General features: G+C 36.0%; 1 long non-coding RNA gene across 2 annotated transcripts; it reads right to left on the bottom strand.

Annotated features, from left to right (window-relative positions):
* Window positions 1-10,670: 10,670 nt before the first annotated feature.
* Window positions 10,671-13,346, bottom strand: LOC145572671 (uncharacterized). Of its 2 annotated transcripts, XR_014096917.1 has the most exons (5): window positions 13,167-13,346; window positions 12,887-13,071; window positions 11,715-12,531; window positions 11,180-11,429; window positions 10,671-11,045 (listed from the first exon to the last, which is right to left on the bottom strand). It is a non-coding gene; the product is annotated as an uncharacterized LOC145572671 (long non-coding RNA). The 2 variants fall into 2 exon arrangements; XR_014096916.1 differs by having other exon boundaries at window positions 12,887-13,345.
* Window positions 13,347-21,584: the final 8,238 nt, after the last annotated feature.

Genomic DNA, 21,584 nt, shown 5'->3' with positions numbered 1-21,584 from the left:
CCAACATACTCCCAATTATCAAAAAGTGAACCACCGTGGTATAATTTGACAGTAAAACGTTCCATAACCTAACAAAACAAACACAACAAACAATTGACATTCAAAATCGAAATCTAGCAACACAATTTTATGCAAATTCATCCAAACAACACATCAAGTTCAACAAATAAACATAACACCAACTAATACCCTAATTTTATCAAATAATGAAAAAAAAAGACAAGCAACCAACTGCATATATTAGAGAGAGAAATTGGGTTCAAAATTACCAAAATACGAAAGTCTTGTGCCGACCCGATTGCCTAGCATTTAAAGATTCATCTTCGTATTCTTCTCGTATACCATGGTGTATGATGGAGTACTAGGTTAGTATCAATTTTAATAATTGGGGTGAATTATAATAAAGGGGCTCTTAGTACCGTAAAGTAGTATATAGGATAGAAGTAATTAAATAGGCGAGGGTAAATAAAATAAAAAAAGGGTAAAATTAGTTTTAAAATATTAAAATAATAAAAATATACTTTTCCGGCAGAATCTTCGGTCTCCGGTGGCTTTTATGACATTTTTTGCATCGAAGTTAATACTTTGTGTTGTAGAGTGCACCCGATAAAGGTTTTGCTATTCTTTGCACCCAACCTATAGTTGGTGCTATTGAGGCCAATTTTGCCTATTATATTTGTATCGAGATAGTTTTTAACATGTTGTTTACACGGAACATGATGTATTTAGACGAACGCCGACATGGATTGATTAGACATAGGGCGTGTTCGGCGCTAGCTTTTGAGTAGCTTTTAGGTAGATTTTAGTGGTTTGACCAAGTCAAACCACTACTTGACAAAAAATGTGAGTGTTTGGCAAAGTAGTGATTCAGGTAGCTTTTAGTGGTGGATGTAGCTTTTATGAAAAGTTAGGATTATTAGCTTTTGAAGTTAGAGGTAGCTTTTGAGGTAGCTGTTAAAATTTAATGTATAGTTTTAAAAATAAAATATTAATTCTTATACGTAACATCTAGTCAACCACTACTTTATCGAACACTCATACCTAAATTATCTATTTTCACAGCTAACAACTTGTTGGCAGCTAACTGCTATCTACATAGCTAACCGCTACTTTCACAGCTAACAGCTACCTACGCAGCTATATTTTGCCGAACACGCCCATAGGGCATGTTCGGCATTAGCTTTTAAGGTAGCTGTTAGCTTTTAGACCTAGTCAAAACACTACCTTAAAATAATATTAGTGTTTGGTGAAGTAGTGTTTTAAGTAGCTGTTAGAGGTAGAGGTAGCTTTTGTGTAGCTGTTGTTGAAAGCTAAAAAAAGATATCTTTTGAAATTGTAAAGTAGCATTCAACTTTTTTTTTTTTTTTTTTTGTTTTATTTTATTTTTTTTCTAATGAACTTTTTTTTTATTATTTATTTAATTTTTATATTTTTGACTCAGTTATATTTGTTTCAGTCAACCATAATATCAAAATTTTCTATTCCATATCCCTTTTTTTTTCCTTTCATTATGAGGAGTATTTTTTTCTATCTTATTTTTCTAATTGATTATTTATTAGCAATATATATTATACTATATAATATTTAAAATTATCAAACATATGATACATAACACGTCACATTAATAATAATAATAATAAGGAAAAATTGCCCGAAATAATCCCACCTTTGGGGCGTCCGCCTAAAATAATCCCACCTTTGGATTATTTTTGAATAATCTGACCTTTATACTTAATCCGCTCATAATGGTCCCGAGTGACCAGCAATCGGTTGGAGAGGTAATTTTATTTTTACTAGGGTGACTTCACGCGAGCGTTGCGCGCGGAGTAGTTTGGTAAACCTTTTCAAAAAAAATTGATGGTGTAATTACGTTTAGATTAGTGTATATTCATTTGGATCACACGCGATATTACAAAAGTGTGTCCCAATTTTATAAAATTTGTTGATTTTTTTTGTTTAGAAGTTTAACTCCGATTTAAATTTAAAGTATATATGACTACATGTAGCTATTTTGATACTTCCTCCGTTTTTTTTTTGTTGACACGGTTTGACTTTTACATTATTCACACAACACGCTTTGACTCGCTTTTGTGGTTTATAGATACGATAAAATATATTCATGTGGGATCTTATTTGAATCGTTTCAATGTATATTTTATTAATATCCACTTTTTATAATTTTACAATGTTGATAATTAGAGATATTAATCGTTAAAAACATGTGTTGGCAAGCGTGATAATATAAAGGGGTCAACTAAAAAAACAGAGGAAATAGGATTTAATAAATCAAATTACCACACAAACCCCAAAATTTCAGCCTAATCCCCATGATATCCAAAACTTAGAGCCTGTTCACTTCAACTTAATTTCAGTTCAATTCAGTTCAGCTCCAATCAGTTCAATTCAGTTCAGCTCCTAATTTCCCTCTCTCATAAAATATTCATTTCAGCTGAGTTCAGTTCAGCTCCAATCAGTTCAGTTCAGTTCAATTCAATTCCAATCAGTTCAGTACAGTTCAACTCATTAAATGTGAATAGGCCCTTACATCGTAAAAAAATGTCAAAAATAAACCAACATGAACACCGCAAATTTTAAAAATAAACCAAGCTCGTGCCCAATTATGTTAATTAACCGAGTCATCTTTTGCATTTATAAATATATTTGGCGTGTGACCCAATCGATCATAACAATCTCAATTAGTATTGTAATTAAATCATAAATTCAAAAAATTATATTCTTCAAATTCTTTAACCTAGATCCTTATGTTAAAGGTCATTTCTTGCATTTGTGCAAAATTAGTTGACATTCTATTAAAGTAGAATAAGTGTTACAATTTCTAATCATTGTTATATATTTTTTTTTGTGGTTTGTGTTTCTTTAATTAGTTTTACCTGTGCAAAAAATGGAACACTGGAACGGGGTGATCGGGATTGATAAGGTACTACATACTCATGTGTGGTGTGGGCGGTGTATGGCAAAATGGTAGTACGTGTTAAGATTGTTCCTAATAACAAAGGCAGCGGAACCACACCATCTTATTGCATCTTACATGGTACACTTGAGAAAACCAAGAACATCATGGGTACTATTGAGAAAATCAAGCTGCCATACGATATTGCGGAGAATCAAATATTCAAAATACATTATTCATTAAAAACTCTAACATCAATATGAAAACTACATAGAGTACAAAGCATGCACTATAAACGTACATTACGTACCTCAAAATCAATAAGCAAAAAACACATACTCTTTTTTACCAAATACCAACTCCCAAAAACTTTAATTTGGGGTCAAACCTTAAAAAATATGGAAAATGTTATAAATAGCCCTTAGGGCTACATATAATCATTAAAAACGCACTAAAAAATTGTGTAAAGTTAGGAAATCATGAAAATATAAATATTAATTACACCGATTTACGCGTGTTTTGGTCATAGATTCTTAATTTTATACCATTTTCAAGAGTGTATTAAATGCTTAAATATAGCTCTTAGGGCTACATATAACATTACCCAAAAAATATTTACCTTTCTTTGGGCCCCTTAATGTGGTGGGCTCGTAGACCAAAGACCAAGCCCCACCTTTACTCATCTCATTTACCCTGTTCAAAGCTCATGTACTCGTCTCATTTACCTAATCTTGAGCAGCAGTTTTCCTTCTCTTCATTTGAGCCGCAATTCTCCTTCACTTGAGCAGCAATTATCCTTCGTTTCAGCATAATTTGGCGAACCAGGACTATTCTAGCCACCACTGCAAATCTTGCAATCTTTAAGGTATTTTACTGACATTTTTCTAAGCTTTCTTTAATGAGTTGCATTTGTCAATTTTTAAGTTTGTTTTCCTTGAAAGTAGGCAACTTTTAAGTTTATTAATTACTTTACTTATTACAATTTTTTTTAAAAAAATACCTTTTTATTTATTTATTACTTTTAAGTTTGTCTCATCTAGCATGCTGTAGTAATGTGTAGGAAATTGTTTGGATTTATGCATACCCCTGTTATAAATAATGTTTCTTTAATTAGCTGACCAGTAAACCCTAATTCTACTCTTTTTTTTTTTTTTTTTTTTGAGGAATTATACTTGAATACACCGTCATTATTGTTGATTTGTTTTTTTGTGTTTATTTTTCTGTATTATTGTTTACTTATCACACAATAAATACCGAGTACTTGTTAAGAACATTTTAGAATTATCTCATATTTGATAATATTTCCTAAAATCTACTTACTAAGAACATTCTAGAGTTCTATGTGATAGGATATATTCTGGGAAGGTTTACTAAAATCTAGAATTACCGTAAGATAAAGTTTGACGGGGATTGGGAACTTTTCGTGTGTATTATAATTATTGATGCTGGAGATTACGAGATTGTGTTAATGCATTGAAAGCCGTTGAACGTAACACGAGATTGTCTACTGTAAAATTATTATATCGGGCTAATACGAATGTGTTTTGGACTGGATTTGTGGTTGGTCAGCTAAATAACTTAGCAATAGTAATGACAATAGCCCAGACTTTGAGAAACATTCAAGATAGAACAGGTAATCTATTCCTTGTATGTTTTTATGTTGAAAATGGTGAAAGTAGGAACTATGAAGCCACAACTCGGTTTGTACAGGAAGAAAGTGAAATTCTTCTATTGACTGTTAGTTTGGAGTCGGGATTAACTATGTACCTTTCCTCATTTTCGTGGTCAACAGAAATCAACTCTTCAACAACACCTCGAACTTTTTCAATGACTTTAAATCCGTCCCTGTCAAAAGAGTAGCAAGGTGGTGCTAGGCTTTGTTTGGCTTTTGTCAACTCTTGCTTAAATCTTTTTATTTCGTTGACAATATTAAAAGATTCAATTATCCTAATATTTTGATGACCATCTTTTTTCGTCATATTATGATGTAGGGCTGCAAGACTAGAACCATATTTGAATAGGAAACTAAGATGTTGAGTTGATATATACGAACCATATTATGATGTAGGGCTATATATTTGATATATAGCAAAAGGCAACGAATTTCTTTAGTTTGGCAAAGGAAAGTAGAGTACAAGAAAATCACAATTGCCAAATCTCTTTTTCATGTACTATTGACACTTACTTAAGCGATGCTACGGCCAATTATGATCAGAATATGGTGGTTTTCGAGCATGACTTGGACCTAGTGCCCGGTTCGTCAGGAGCGGCTCTAGTGAATATTAATGGGCGTATTGTCGGCCTGCAAACTGGAGAAGTAATTAGCAACTATTACTTAGTTGATGGGACTTCATTACTCAGGGCTCGTGATTGGGCTGTTGAACATCAGGTTGGTTGATGGGACTTCATTACTCAGGGCTCGTGATTGGGCTGTTGAACATCAGGTTGCTACTCCTCGTGTTGAGTTGGACTGGACTCATGTAGTAACAGTTCCGATACGTACATGTCACTTAAGGTATGCCGTGCATACAAAGTATTTGGATGGGATATTGCGAAGTAAATTGATTGTTGATGATGAAGATCAATCATTGAATGGGATTATTGAAGCATACATGAGGTCCCTATTAATTAGTTGAGCCTCTCAACTGATGAAGATCATCTTTTTTTTTTTTTTCTAATTTGTTTTATATCATTATCACTTATTAGTTGGTTAATGTAGTTTCTTTTAATGGTTGTTTAAAGTATTTCTCTTATGTCAATTACGAACTATGACTTTTCTCTTGTGCAAAGTATTTCAGTGTGTTTCAATGTGCATTTCACTCTATCTCTCTTTTACATGCTAACAACACAGTGCCGTAGCTAGTTTATTGTTTATCATACGTTGATCAGTATTCAGAACAAGCTAAGAACATAATTACTAACAAGAGTAACAACTAACAAGGCTTTTTAAATTTATTTATTGTTTACCATATAAAAATAGATAGAGAAAAGGTCAATGATTCTCAGTGATTAGGCAACTATTTATAGAGTTACAAAACCTACGATTAGGTGGTTACAACCATAAGCAAAAAGATATACACTTAAACCTACTTAAAAAGATATCTACAAAAATAACAGTATGAAGAAGATAAATATTAGAAAGCTTGACCATAGGTCAATCCTTATCATGTACGTAGTATTACTTAAAAATGAACCAAACTCATGTTTTGCAAATTTAAGAAAAAATTATATAACAAAATTTTGCAAGTTTACCTTATAATACAAGTAGATGAGACTTCTCTTTTTTATAATTCTACTATTCTATTCATAAGGGTATTATGTCCTAAATTCCTCCGTTTCTAATAATTAATTGCAACCAAATGGTTTGATACAATTATTACAAAGGAAAATGGTCTTTGGCGCACATGATTAGCCAATGAGATGTTTTTTTAAACAGTGAGATGTTTTTTAAACAGTGAGATGTTTTTTTTTTTTTTTAAAAAAAAAAAAAAGATTAACCAGTGAGATGTTTAAGCTATATGCATATATACTTAACGGTTTAAAATGAGGGTATTAATGACATTATGGTTACCCAATATGGTTTGGTTGCACTTAATATGAGGCTACATCTGAATAGAGGTGAGCAAAAATATTGGGTACCTGATTCCGGACCCACCGGGTCCAGAACTGGAATTAGTGCAACCAGTTTTGGGTCCGGGTCCAAAAATCAGGAACCGGTTATAACTGGTTCCAGTTCTTGATTTTACGAACCCGGTACCCACTGGTACCCGAAACTGATTGCATTGCTTAATAATTATGTAGTTCGTGGCCCATCTGAACATATGAGACATAGTTATCTATTGGGCCTTATATTTACCTAGCCTTAAAAAACAATCTTTTTGGTATACGAAGTAGAGTTTATAGATATCAGTGTTCTGCATTGCACACATCTCACTTTTAGACTTTTAGTAGGTGTCACATTAAGCTACAAAACGTGCTTCAAAGGGATTTTATACAAGATTTTGCGTGGAAATTTTAATGATCCCTATATCATTCAATTTGGATCGGTAGAAATTGAAAAAAAAAGTATTGGATATGAAATCTTCGTAGGCCCCGTTCTTTAGAACTGCTCTGCTTTGCTTTGCTCTGTTCAAATCAAATCTGCTCTGCTCTACTCTATATTCAAATAATAATTAATAATAACAACAATAATAATTAATATTCAATAATAATAATTAATATTGTATTGATGATAATAATTTATTATTTTGAATAATTATAATAATTATTAATATTAAAAATAATTATAATAATTATTAATATTAAAAATATTTTAATAATTATTAATATTAATAATAATTAATATATATTAATCATATTAATAATTATCAATAATAATATTTAATAATTATCAATAATAATATTTAATAATTCTTTCAAGTCACCATGGCCATTCACGAAAAATATTCCTTTTTTCCTCCCACCCCCGTGACAAAATTACCATGTTCATTTCTTTGAGATCCAATTTTTTTGGATGCCCACTCAGCTCCTGAACAAGGCCAACTGAAAGCAAAACAGTAATTGTTATAGGACAACCAAAAAAACAAAACACATCCCTAACCAAACAAGTCCAATCAATAAGAATGACCATTATATTAAGGAAGATTACCATTCACAAAACCTCTTGTCAACAACAGCTACATTATCAGCTTCGATGCTAATTTCACCAATATGACCACCATTTGATTGAATAACAACCTGATGCAAATTTAAGATATCACTAACATGCTGACCAGAAATGCAAGGCTGAACAATAGAGTAATCATACTCACTTTGAAACTTTCATGAACCATATTAGATTCACCACTAGCAGTCACCATACAGGATCTGTCGAACAATAGCTGGAAATACTTCCAAGGATAAAGAACATTAATTATAGATAGCACACAGCTTAAAACTGCAGAAACCCAATGATATTATTTGTCCTTCAGAATTTGTAAAATTTCATATGAACAAGTCACTTCCTATAATCCAAACTTCTGAACCATGGCAAACAAGTGGGTGAAGCAAAAAATATTTCTTGTGACAAAATCACTTTGCTATGCGTAGTTTGTGTTCATTCCCATCCCTCTGATGATCACTAAGTACCTAACCATTTACGGAAAAGATAAGAAAATATATTGATATTAATAAGCTCTATCAAGAACTTATCATTTCAAGTTATTAGCAAAAGGATTGAGGATTTGAGATCAAACTGCTTGAAAACCGGGACTACATATATAGGGAACTAAAAGTCTATTATTCTGCAGCAAAGCAATAACCACATCAAACACTGGATCGCAAGTCTCAACTGTGGAATATGACTGCCAGCTAACAAAATAAATATCCAATTCCTATCCTTGTCTTTATCTCAAGCTGGTGAAACATCAGCCCATGGAACTGGAAAGATCTTGCTCATGTATGATATGCATTAAAAAGTTGAAACAAAGGATATTTTTACTATTTTTCAACAAGGCCCTCAAGTGGGAATAATATGAATGGATCCAAAGATGTAAAAAAAGCTAAAAATTGGAAAATTTTGTGTTGATTATGTTGCTTTTTAAAAGGACTTCGAAAGAGAATGAGATGACTGCCATGATTTAAAACTGTAATTTTACATCTATATATATCAATGGCTCATAAATATCATACCTGCTTGGCAGAATGTATCGCAATTCCATTACAGGTAGCAACTAAATCACCAGGGCATACACCTTTTTCATAAGCAATTGAACCTTTATATACCTGATATTGAAATAACACCCTTCACAGCATTCAAGATATGCAAATAAAATTTAATTTCCCTCCACTTTTTTTTTTTTTTTTTTTTTTGGTTGTCTATCGTTTATATGAAAAGTATTTATAGCCTATAATATTCACCTTCCACAATTGTATTTTTTCTATACACACTCAAATAAAATATTTTTTTACTTATTTATTTTTCCTTAGGTAATTTGGTTATAAAAATGAACAAATAAGTAGTATATTAAGATACTATAAAATTTTTTAAAGTATATAATTGTTAAATTTTGTGTTAATGTTATACTTTACTATACAAGTTAAATTTAGTATTTTTTTTTCCCCTTTCACCAAAAAAAAAAAAGTATAATTTAATAAAAATCGTGCATTGCACGGGATTTTAGCTAGTTCCAAGTTAATCTCCCATCACAACTTTATGTATTTACTAGTTTAGTTCCCGTGCCATGCACGGTAATTTTCAATAACTATTGTTTGGGTCCAATTTAGCCTATTTGGGCCCGGTCCATAAATGATCCAATTGCAAGCCCAAGTCAAAGGTTCAACTCTCCAATCCATGCCAAGTTAAAGTCAAGTCAAAGCCCAATCAACATGACAAGCCCATTTGGCTTTAGGCCCATTTCTCCCATTGTGCAAAGGTATAAAAGCCATCAATTGTACCATTTTACATTCACTAGTTGTGGTATCGTAATTTCTTTATTGCAATTAATGATAAAGTTTTGTCAAAAAAATAATAATAAAGTTGATTTAATTTTGAATATCTTCATTATTATAGTTAGATAAGTTTAAGTCTAATTTGTATAGGTTTTTTTTTTTTTTTTTTAAAAAAAAGTCTAATTTGTATTCGCAACATATGCATGTGATACACTACTTTTGAATAAATCTCAATATTAGATTATTTTTTCAATTTACATATATGAAGATCATAAAATTTACATACAAAGATCTTGTTTTTCAATTTGTATGAATCTCAGTTTTATGTTTTATATGAAACATAAGGAAGAGAGAGAGAGACAGCAAACAACAAATGAGGTGTGCTTGCCTTAATCAATTCAATAACCTGAACTAATAGTTCCACACCATAGTATAAGATCACATCAACTCAAAAACTCAAATTAATAGTTCTAGACAGTAGCGTAAGCTCACATTTATTCGAAAACTTAAACTAATAGTTCCGGACAAACATAAGATCACATTAATTCAAGAACTCGAACTATTAAGTTCTAAGCAATAGCAAAGCACATACCGCCCTCAACATAATGAATGGTTCAACATTTTAATCACTTTAACTCCATTGCCATTCTCAAAACCACCAAAACGAAAGACCCATTCTACACCAAAAAAGAAGAAAGAAAGAAAATGTGCATCTTGATAAAAACCTGATTAATTTGGTCAATTTTGATTAATTACTCAAATGTAGAAATAAAATTCAAAAACAAAAAGGGGAAAAATGCTCGAATTAAATCAAACATATATAAGTAAATTTCTTACGGAATTAAAAATTAATCAAACAAAATTTATTACAAATTTAAGATTATGAAATTCATCATCTGTTGTCTCTTCATTTCCATTCTCGTTCTCATTCTCACTCTCCCCCTTTTCCATTTTCCAATGCATATGATGGACCAGATTATGGGACTCCAAGCATGGCTTCATCATGAGCATTCTGGATTTTATCCTCAATCTTTGCCTTCAAAATGACAAGAAAGTAACCTCCATTAGGTAAGCAACTATACGTCAAAATACAGGAAAAGTATGCAAATATTGGGGAAAAACGAAGAGAATAGACCAGAATAGAGAGAAGAAAGAACAAGTCGTGCACTGAATTTTTTTTTTGCAACTTTGGAATATTTTATATCTTTCTTGTGTGGAAGTATTAAACATAGTATTGAATGAGTTTAATATCTCACAAATAATACCCAAAGTTGCAACATGGAAAGAATGTTGAATTCAATTCACAATTAAACATGATTTATCATAAATGTAGTATTAAACATAAACATGATTTATCATAAATTAGATGGTCAAAGTGTGGAAGTATCTCAAAAATAGAAAAGATCTACATGATTTAGGGCACAACTCAAAATCAGCCATCCCAAAGACATAGAACCCTCTCCATTGCTTCCCTAAGACATTCCTAAGTTAAAAAGAAGGAAATTTCTAACTTTTTTAAATTGTTGATTTATCCCTGAAACTACATGACCAAGATTTTAATACAAAAGACCAGTTGATAAACATAAAGCACATGCACTGTGCATTCCTCGGCATCATTGAACACCTTCCAAGCGACTGCTCGTTCATATGAAATCGGTCTTCCCATGCTTGACATACAGTTACCTCTTTGTAGGCAAATGAAACCCTGAAAATAGCACAAGAAAGCAAATGATAAATACATATTTAAGGATCAAGCTGAAATTTAACATAAAGTAGGATCAAGCGAAACAGGGGAGAGGGGGTTTAAATGAGATTACACGAAGTATTTCTTACACTGACCTGCTGCATTATTTGAAGCTACTCAGTGAAGAGGGTTTTACGGCCCTGCTCATCGAAAAATTATAAGAGATTTTTCTTGCTTCTTCATTTTCAATTGTGTGTGCAAGAGGAAAAATGACTTGACCCCCAACACATCCAGTACGAGCAACTGGTATGGTACAAGGAGCAGCTTTGACAGCAGCTACTGCATAAGCAACAATGCCGCTATCAGGCCATTCAGATCGATGTTCTCGCAAGAATCGAAGCAGTACTGCAGGAGGCACATTATGCAACATAGTATTGAAGGAGAAGATGAGATAATGGGGCAAAATTTACGCCTAAAACAGAACAAGAAACACAAAAATATGCATTTTAATTTAGATGACTAAAGCTAACATGAGTCCATGACCATCCCTATTACACAAGTAGAGTTATGGGTCAATATTCAATAGGTAAGCAGCTATACGTCGAATTTTTAGAGTTCTGCTTTCAGTCACAAGATTTGCCCACCCAAAAACAGCAACAGAATTATGATTACGTTTTAAGAGTAGAGTACCTCTAAATATTTGAACTGAAGGCTTTTACCAATATGCTTGACCAGTGTCGCATCAGCAGCAGCTAAAGGCAGCAAGGGAGTATAATCTTAGTTTTACTTAACTTCACATGATCACATCAAATGCATGGAAGCACATATGTAGTACCGAGTATAAGGCAATTGAGGATAACATTTAAAAGTTAAAATGAACTACAGAGAACTTTTACTATCAGTTTCAATCCTTGGTGCCTGCACCCAGATGCAGAGTCATCATCTTTCATGTACTACAATGTGTCCCTGAAGTCTACCTGACTAAAGATTATCCACTTATCAATTATCATATTAAACTATTTAATCAATAAACTTTTGCCACTCTTTAAGTCTATAATGAAAACAGACAACGTGAAAAAAAAAGCGTAGAGAAAATGATAAAAGAAAAGCTCATACTTTATAGTTTTTATTACCAATCTTGAGCAGATTGAGCCAGAAAAGAATGAGATATACCTTCAAGGGGGTTTTAATACAAAAAAATAATTGAGTATAACTAACTGCCTCCTCCGATGATCAGCTACATTTTACTCAATTATTTGACGTCAATGTCTTCCGTAAAAAAAATCATTAACATAATTGAAATCACTAATATATTTATATATCATTAAGCTAAGAAACTATAACTTTGACTAAATCACCTATTGTGAGTTTGATGAATTGTAAATTTTAAAATATTTCAAGAGTTATATAGAACCTGAGAAGAGAGGCATAGAGAGGGTTAAGTTGCTCTCCCAACAAGGCAACAAGAGTAGAAACACTAAGAGCAATATGCCATTTATGGTCCACCCTAGAAAAGTCACAAAAAGTTATGAGCACCAAAATTAGCAATTAACAGTAATTCATGAAAAATGCAACAATTAGCGCAATAATATACACAAATTCGAAAACACCACTCTTATTAAAAGCATAATGATATACAAGGTACAAATAAATTAATATAATGTTATTCACAGAACATAGCAATTCAAAATCTTTATCTTATTTTCAAAATCCTGATCCTATTTCAAACCTAATATGGAGCAAATTAGCATTTGACCCATTATATTAGCATAATGGTATATCCAAAGTACTAATAACTTCCCACAGATAAGAAATCAACATCATAAAGAACAATAAAGAGGCTAGCATTTTAAAAAAGATACCTGAGCCATGAAGAAGAGGGTTTTGAATTCGTATGTATCATCACTGTACTTCTCAAAGTACTAAATTTGACAATCCAACCAGCTTCTCTAGCTCATTATTATCACAATGTTTAGGCAATAGCTCGTCGGGGTCAGTAAAGATTTTAGGTCCTCCACATCTCTAGCTAACTCTCCATTACAAGATTCTAAAAATTTGATAAACTGACTCAATAAATAAACAAGAAACCCTAGATTAATCACTAAAATTCCAAAACAAATTGAAAGTAGAAGAAGAGATTACGATCGAGGTAAGGAGCGAATAAGATGAGACCGTTGGCCATAACGCTGATAATCTGCGAGCTTGAAATCGAGCTGATAATTACGTGAAAGAATGGAATCGAAGAACAAAAAGTGAGAAGATTTAAGGGAGAAAACATCACCAACAAAAAATCCAAAGAACTCCAACGAAACCTTGCTAAAGAGAGAGAAAGAATAATGAAGAAAGCAGAAAAGTGAAAGGGCAAAAAGAAGGTCAAAAATCAGGGGCAAAACAGACCGCCCACTGTCTGTAAGCACAGTGTTCCGCGTGCACTGTTCATAAGCACAGTAGAAAAGCTCGGCATATTTATAGAAAGAGTTCTAGATTCACATTAGCCTCAAGCAATTAATTCTCTTGCATAACTTTCTCTCTCTACACATTGTACTGACTTCGGCAACGGAGGGGCCTTCCTCGGCACAACCCCCGAGGCCAATTTACGTGTGTTTGCTGTGTAGGAAATCCTCGGCCCAACGTCAATTGGACCGAGCCCAGTCTTCCGCCACTTTAGAAGGACCTAGCCAAAGGTCCCATTGTTTTACCTGAAACTATTTGGCGCCGTCTGTGGGGAAGACTTTCAAAAAATCTTTAAGCTAATCTCAATCGTTCGACTCTAGTCTTAGTGCAATGGCCAAGAATCGCAAGAACAAAAAATCAGACAATGGCTCTTCTCCAGCCAAGAAGGGCCAAATGACGCCGGGGAACAGGCCATTGGATCCTCCATCCCCGTCGCCACCGCCTTCGCCGAGCCAGCACTCCTCTGGGGAGGCCAGCTCGGGAGGGGCATCTCGAGAGAGATCTCAGTTTCCCTCCATCCGCTCTCAGCATAGGATGAGCCCACCTCAGTCCTATGCTAGGACCCAGTCAATTGCTCGAAGCCAGCCTTTTGAGCATTCATTCCCACTCTCATTCTCAGCTGAGGACTCCATTAACGGGTCCCAATTCTGAGGAAGTAACGAGAGCCCTTGCGGTCCTTATGGATGCCATGAGGGCCCAATTCATGCCACCTCCACGCGATCGGTCATCTTCGCAAACAAGGCATCAACGGAGGAGAATCGATCAAGGGGGAGGGAAACCTTCCTCTTTCAAGGAGCTGGCCGAAGGATGGGAGGAGGATACCTGGATAACCGAGCGAGAAAGAAAAAGGAACTCGCCTTACTTCATGGAGTCTGACACCCAACTCGTTCAGAGCAAAAGCAACAAAAGCAGCAGCTCAGCCTCTCGGCCAGAAACTGCTCGTCGAAGCGCGCTCGACCGTCTCGGCCATAGGGAACCGAGTATGCACAACCGCCTCTCCTTCCCTGATAATCCTGAGGCCCAACCTTCCCAGCCAGGGACGAAAACCACTCCTACCTCTCTGAGAGGGCGGAGCGCGGTCCCTTCGGCCAGGAATAAGGGTAAGGTCGTGATGCTTCCCACCAGTTCTCCTTTCGAAAGATGGATATTGGAAGAGCATGTGCCGACGGTTAAAATCCCGTCACACATTACTTATGATGGAACTTCGGATCCGAAGGACCACATTGCCTCTTACGAGGAGCACATGCATCTGAACCCCAGGTCCAAAGCGACTTGGTGCAAGTACTTTCCAACTACTCTCAAGGGGGTCGCGCAAGCGTGGATCTCTAAGGGGGTCAAGGAAGGTTTTATAACAGGGTGGGACGATCTGTCCACCAAGTTCAAAAGTAAGTTTTCTACGGTAAACCGCCGAGAGAAGACAACCCCAGAGCTCATGGCTCTGTAGCAGGGGGAGGCTGAAAGCCTCCGCGACTACTCGCTTCAACAACGAGTCGTCCAGCATTTCTCTGCTGGATCAAGGGTTGACCGTTTTTGCTATGCAAAATGGCCTTCAACCAGACAAGTTCCTCGACTTGATGGTCATGCATCCCCCACAGATCTTGGAGGAAGCTCTGAACGCTTCGGACAAATTCATCCGAGCTGAAGAGTGGAACAAGGCAAAATCCCACCCTCAAACGGGGGCTGGGAAACAAAAACAACATACTTCGTCTGAAGGCCAAGGCCAGAAGACGAAGGGCAAGGCGAAAGCCTCGAACAAACTTTGGCCAACGAGCCGAAGAAGGAAAAATCTGCACCTTATTTGGGCAGATATGAATCCTACACTCCGCTCGCCCTCCCACGCGCTAAAATCTATAGCGTGACGAAGGGGGAGCAGAGTTACCGAAAGCCGAGACCACTTCCACAGTGGTATCAGCAAAAACATAAAAATCAATGGTGTGAGTTCCACGAGTCACCGGGACATAACACCGAAAAATGTATCCAACTAAAGGACCAAATTGAAGATATGGTCCGGAAGGGATATTTGAAAAAATATATCGCGGATCACCGCGAGAAAAAAGAAGCTGAGAAGTCTGAGAAGGACCCTCGGCAAGAAATCGACTTTCCCCGGAAGAACAGCAAAGCTTCGGAGGAAAAATTTCCCCCGATCCTTGTCATTTATGGGGGGATGTTGTAGGGAATATTTCAAGCCATCCTACACTTGAACCCACTGTGATCATACACTTAAGCATGGTGGCGTCCAAAGGGAACGAAGCTAGAGCAAAAGAGTCGCCAACAAGTTTTAGGAACTTGTAAACCGTTCACAGGGTGAAGGTTACACCCCTTAACGATCCATGAGATCGTCAACTCCAATAGGTCTGGAACCATGACTGGTGTTCAGGGATGAAGGTACAAATCCAATCTAAAAGAGAAAGAACCTGCCCTAATAATAGGCCTCTACTTTATTCTTCTCGTATTCATGTGCGCTTTTTGACTAACATGCAATCAACAGATTAACCCTAAACCTGTTTATCTATGTTGGTTGAATTTAATGCACAAATAAAACTATTATTGGCGATCACTTGAATTATAATCATATTAGCCCTAAACAAGATTATTAATTATCTTATTAAGCGTGATTACAAGTACAAATTCCCTTTAAACATGCATAAAAGGTGTGATCAAGCAATAACAATAATAAGCATCAAGCAACATAATAATCACAATCATCATAATTATAAAAACAATAATTATAACAATAATAATCATGTTAACGCTAAAGCATAATAATAGCAAGATCCTAGGCATGATACTAACAAGATTAATAACAAATCCTAGCATGTCACTAAACATCAAAGATCAAAGCTTTATCCCTAGCATGATACTAACATGCTATTAGGAAAGAAAATAGGAAGCATTCTTTTAATCATACTTGATTAGAAATTACCCTAAACATGATACTAGGAAGCAATAAAACATCCTAAACATGATACTAGGAATCAACAAAACAATCTAAGCATGATTTCTATAACAAAAGATCAATAAAGCAATTAAATTACTTACTTCGATTCCTCGTATCTCTTTCTAATAACAAAATACACACGTTAGTAACTTCAAGGAAAAGTAATAAATCAAACAATTAAATTAAATAATGGAAATAAAGATTTGGGACCAAACCCTCAGAAATTATAACCTTTCACGTCTAGGACGAAGGCAACTTCGAACTTGGCTAGGTGTGTCTAGTGCTAATGAATGTGGAATTTTGTTTGTGAAATGTTGGTTTAGAAAGAGAGAGAGAGTATCAAGAAATTCTTGATGAGAGTTGGTGATTGAAAAAGGGAGGTTTAAGGACGCTATTTATGATGAAAACAGTCCGGATATGATAAAAAAGGAATCGGAGTTCGAAAAGGAATAAAACACGACGCTGTCGCAGCAATAACCTCTGTCGCCACGTGACAGAGTGCAGCGCCGCGCGACAATCCTGTCGTCCGGCGCTGCAAGACAGTTTTTGCAGATTTTGTTTTTATCATATCTTTTGATCCACAAGTCCAAATAAGACATATAATATGTCTTTGGAAAGATCTTGAAGTCTACTTTGCAACCAAATTAGAATCAGATTAAAATCTTTTGTAGATAAAAAGATATGGCCGAAATAGTGGAAGGGTTTCAGTATTGGATAGAGTTTCGTATTCCATTCATATCTTTTTCGTTATAGCTCGGAATTAATAATATAATATATCATTGGAAAGATAATTTCAAGATTTATCCAACCATATAAGATTTGGATAAAGATTATGAGGCACAAAAATAATATCTGACTGTCTTTTCAAGCCCCATCCAACTACACTATTATTGGACCCATATCATGGACCAAAATAAATTGGAATGCACGTTTTTCACAAATAGGGTAAGAAAAGAAATATTTTCAAACAAAAAGAAGAGATATTTTAATAAAAACACATCCTCATCACTAGACTTTCCACACTTTCAACTCGTTCGATAATCAAATGACGTGAAAGGTATTCATCACTGGGTTTGGTTTTGGGGAGACACATTTGGGTGTCTACAGATGTGTTCTCGAAAGGAGCACAAACGTCACCTATGGGCTCTGACCCACCAGGTGAACAACGCCGACATTCAACCTCCTCAGTCGTCGGTGCCGAGCATGACGTTCTCAGCCGCCGACTGCCGGGGGGTGACGTTCTCTCACGAGGATCCTCTAGTGATTGTTGCTACAATCGCCAACCACGACGTCTCTAGGACTCTCGTGGACGGAGGCAGCGGAGCGAACATTTTATTCCGAAAGGCCTATAACCAGATTAAGCTAAAGCCCAAGCATCTCACGCCGGTACCCTACCCGGTATGTGGGTTCAACGGAGCTTCAACTTATCCCGATGGGAAGGTCCTTCAACCTGTCACCATCGGCTGTGAAGAAGCATCCAGGAACGTCATGGCCGAATTTTTGGTCATTGATGCTCCTTCAGTGTACAACGTGATCATGGGGAGACCCTTGATTCACGAGATTCAGGGGGTAGTCTCCACATACCATCAGATGATGATATACGTTTCAGACGCCGGCTACCCCGAAAGTGTAGGAGATTATAGGTACTAAATTGCGGAAAATATATGAATCATATTCATAAAGCACCTAAACCAAGGATCTCATGCATAACACATAAAGAAGTAAGAATTATACCTTTGAAGCGTGATTCCACAAGTGATCGAACAAGAACAATAAGGAGAACAAGAACCCCACGTGTGATTCTTGTACTTAGTCCACGAGCACGGATTAAACCTCCACTAATGCTAGTTAGTTGTGACTGAACACTTCAACCAGCCTTCAACGGAGATTTGAGCCACGAACACACCACAACACCACCCACGTGCCACCCGGGGAGGAGGGCCGTACGGACAGGGAGGAGAGAGAGAGGGCCGAGTAGAGAGAGAGAGAGTTAGGGTTTTGGGTAGCTTGGTTGCTTGTGTGACAATTCACTGTATGTCAATTGTTATGTCATGCAACCCTAGGCATAGTTTATATTTATAGATCATATCTAGAAATAAAACCATGTCAAGTCCAAAACCCATTAGACTCTTCTAACTATCCAAGCCCAATTATCAACATGGTATGTCATGAACTCATGAGGCCCAATAATGGGCCTCTAACTTGTTTAACCCAATACTCTTATGTGTGACCTTGTAGGATCCACTCTATAAGGCTTCGGGCCATTAAGCTAGCCCAAAGATCAATTGTCATATCTAGCACCAAACATTGACGACCCTATAGAATGAACTAATTATCTCCATAATCGTGATCCTTGGTATATCTAGTAATTGCACTTATCGAAGACATAACTCCTTCAATCTCCCACTTGTCTGAGACAAGTGCGCAATATTCAAATTCCTTAAGTCAATGTGTGTCAATTTGATAATATGATTGCATCTCATGTCGTGATCATATTAGAATACAAATCTTTTCTTGAAATACTGAGTTAGATTCACAAAACAAATGATTACTATGTAATGCATTTGAGCACGGCCATGAATTTTCTGAATTCTCCCTCTTCAAGGGGCCAAGACACATTCCTAATTAAATAGGTAGACTCTATCCAATCTTGTGGCAACCAAAGCTCCCACTCAACTCATCAAGCAACAGGGAAACACCCTTTATAATCCCCAGTTACGGCTGGACGTTTGAGTGTACCACAGTTAAATCAATCATTGAATGGAATCAGTGTTCCACTCATGTCAAAGGAATCCGCTAATATATCTGGAAGTTCTATACTTGAACTTCAAAGTAGGTCTATAGTTCGATCATGCATCATTCATGCATATCCATGTGATTGACCGAGCATCATCACTATGCTCCTATAGCCCATGAAACTGCACTATCCAATCAATCTTACATGCTAGTCCAATTTAAGAAATCATTTATTTCCAGTTTAATGATTCTAAACTAGGAACTCAAATAATATATGGATTTTGTTCACCTGTGGGGTTTCATTCACCAGGTCATCAACCTGATGAGCCCATCAATCCATAATTATTTTGGACATTTTATTTAACATCGAAAAACCATAATTAAATAAGAGAAATAATAAAAATTTCTGATTAAACATAATTCTGCAAATGAATGTATTACATATGTAACTTATTTTTCTCCAAAAACAAATACAACTTCTAATTACATCATTTGCCTCAATCCAGATTCATTAGCATGTTTCTCATGCTTTGGAAGTGGAAGGGGTTTAGTAAGGGGATTAACGATATTCTCATCCGTATGAATTTTGCACATCTTGACATCTCCTCTGTCAACGATCTCTCGAATGAGGTGATACTTCCTCTCTACATGTTTGGATTTGAAGTGTGACCTAGGCTCCTTTGATTGAGCAATGGTGCCATTGTTATCACAAAACAACTCGATTCCCTTTTGAGCACTTGGTATGATATCCAGCTCGGTTAGGAACTTCTTAATCCAAACTGCTTCCTTAGCTGCTTCAACAGCAGCTAAATACTCTGATTCTGTCATAGAGTCTGCGACAGTGCTTTGCTTCGAACTCTTCCAGCTCACTGCTCCTCCATTCAGACAGAAAATGTATCCACATTGTGATCTGAAATCATCTCTGTCTGTTTGGAAACTCGCATCTGTATAACCTTTGACAACCAACTTATCTTCGCCACCATATACTAGAAACATTCCTTTAGTCCTTCTCAAGTACTTAAGGATGTTCTTGGCAGCTGTCCAGTGTGCTTCTTCTGGATTTGCCAAAAACCTACTACACATACTCAGAGCATATGCAACATCCAGCCTTGTACATATCATGGCATATATGATTGACCCTATTGCCGAAGCATAAGGTTTATCAACAATACGTCTCATCTCTTCTGGCGTGCTAGGGCATTGAGATTTACTGAGTGTAGTGCCATGAGACATGGGGAGAAATCCTCTCTTAGAGTCTTTCATGGAATACCTATCAAGAACCTTATCAATATAAGTCTCTTGACTCAATCCAATCATCCTTCGAGATCTGTCTCGATGGATCTTGATCCCCAATATGTATTCAGCCTCACCTAAGTCCTTCATGGAAAAACAACTCTTTAACCATTCCTTGACTGACTCAAGCATTGGTATGTCATTTCCCATGAGTAGTATGTCATCTACGTACAAGACTAAGAAAACAGTGCTGCTCCCACTAGACTTCTTGTATACACAAGGTTCCTCTTCACTTTTGACAAAATCAAACTGTTTGATTGCTTTATCAAAACGAAGATTCCAACTCCTGGACGCTTGCTTCAATCCATAAATGGAATCTGAAGTTTGCATACCTTTCTAGGATTTTCTGGATCTTCAAAACCCTCAGGTTGTATCATATACACTTCCTCCGTCAAGAACCCATTCAAGAAGGCGGTTTTGACATCCATCTGCCAAATTTCGTAATTGAAAAATGCAGCAATCGCTAGAAGGATCCGAATGGACTTAAGCATAGCTACTGGGGAAAAGGTTTCATCATAGTCAATACCATGAATCTGTCTGTACCCTTTTGCAACCAGTCTTGCTTTATAGATGTAGGCATTTCTATCCTTGTCTGTTTTAATCTTGTAAACCCATTTGCAACCAATAGGTTTTACCCCATTAGGCAAGTCAACTAGGGTCCACACTTCATTTTCACATATTGGTTCCATTTCGGACTTCATGGCCTCAAGCCATTTATCTGAGTTGGGGCTCGCCAAAGCTTGTTTGTAGGTTGTAGGTTCCTCATTCTCCAGTAAGAAGAATTTAGAATCCTCAGTTATCAGAACCTCAACAAACTGTTTGTTTCTGATTCTGGCAGACCTACGTGAGGTAGGAGCAACAATAGAAATATTCTCTCCAACTCCTTGAAGATTTTCGCATGAATTAGATTCAAGTGGGACGATAGGAGTCTCGCTAGTCGAATTAGCTTGCTCCGACGCATGATTAATCGACTCATGCGCCCTCGCCTTTGATGTGGTGTTATCCACATCCATTTGTTGCTCGTCTCGAATTTCTTCGAGAACCACTTTACTCCCACTTGGCTTTCTAGAGAGGAATTCCTTTTCTAGAAAGACACTATCGCGAGCAACAAACACTTTGTTATCTTCGCGATTGTAGAA

This window comes from Chenopodium album, chromosome 12 (genome assembly GCF_948465745.1).
Source record: "Chenopodium album chromosome 12, dcCheAlbu1.1, whole genome shotgun sequence".
Lineage (NCBI taxonomy): Eukaryota > Viridiplantae > Streptophyta > Magnoliopsida > Caryophyllales > Amaranthaceae > Chenopodium > Chenopodium album.
This window is presented reverse-complemented; position numbering and strand designations above follow the sequence as displayed.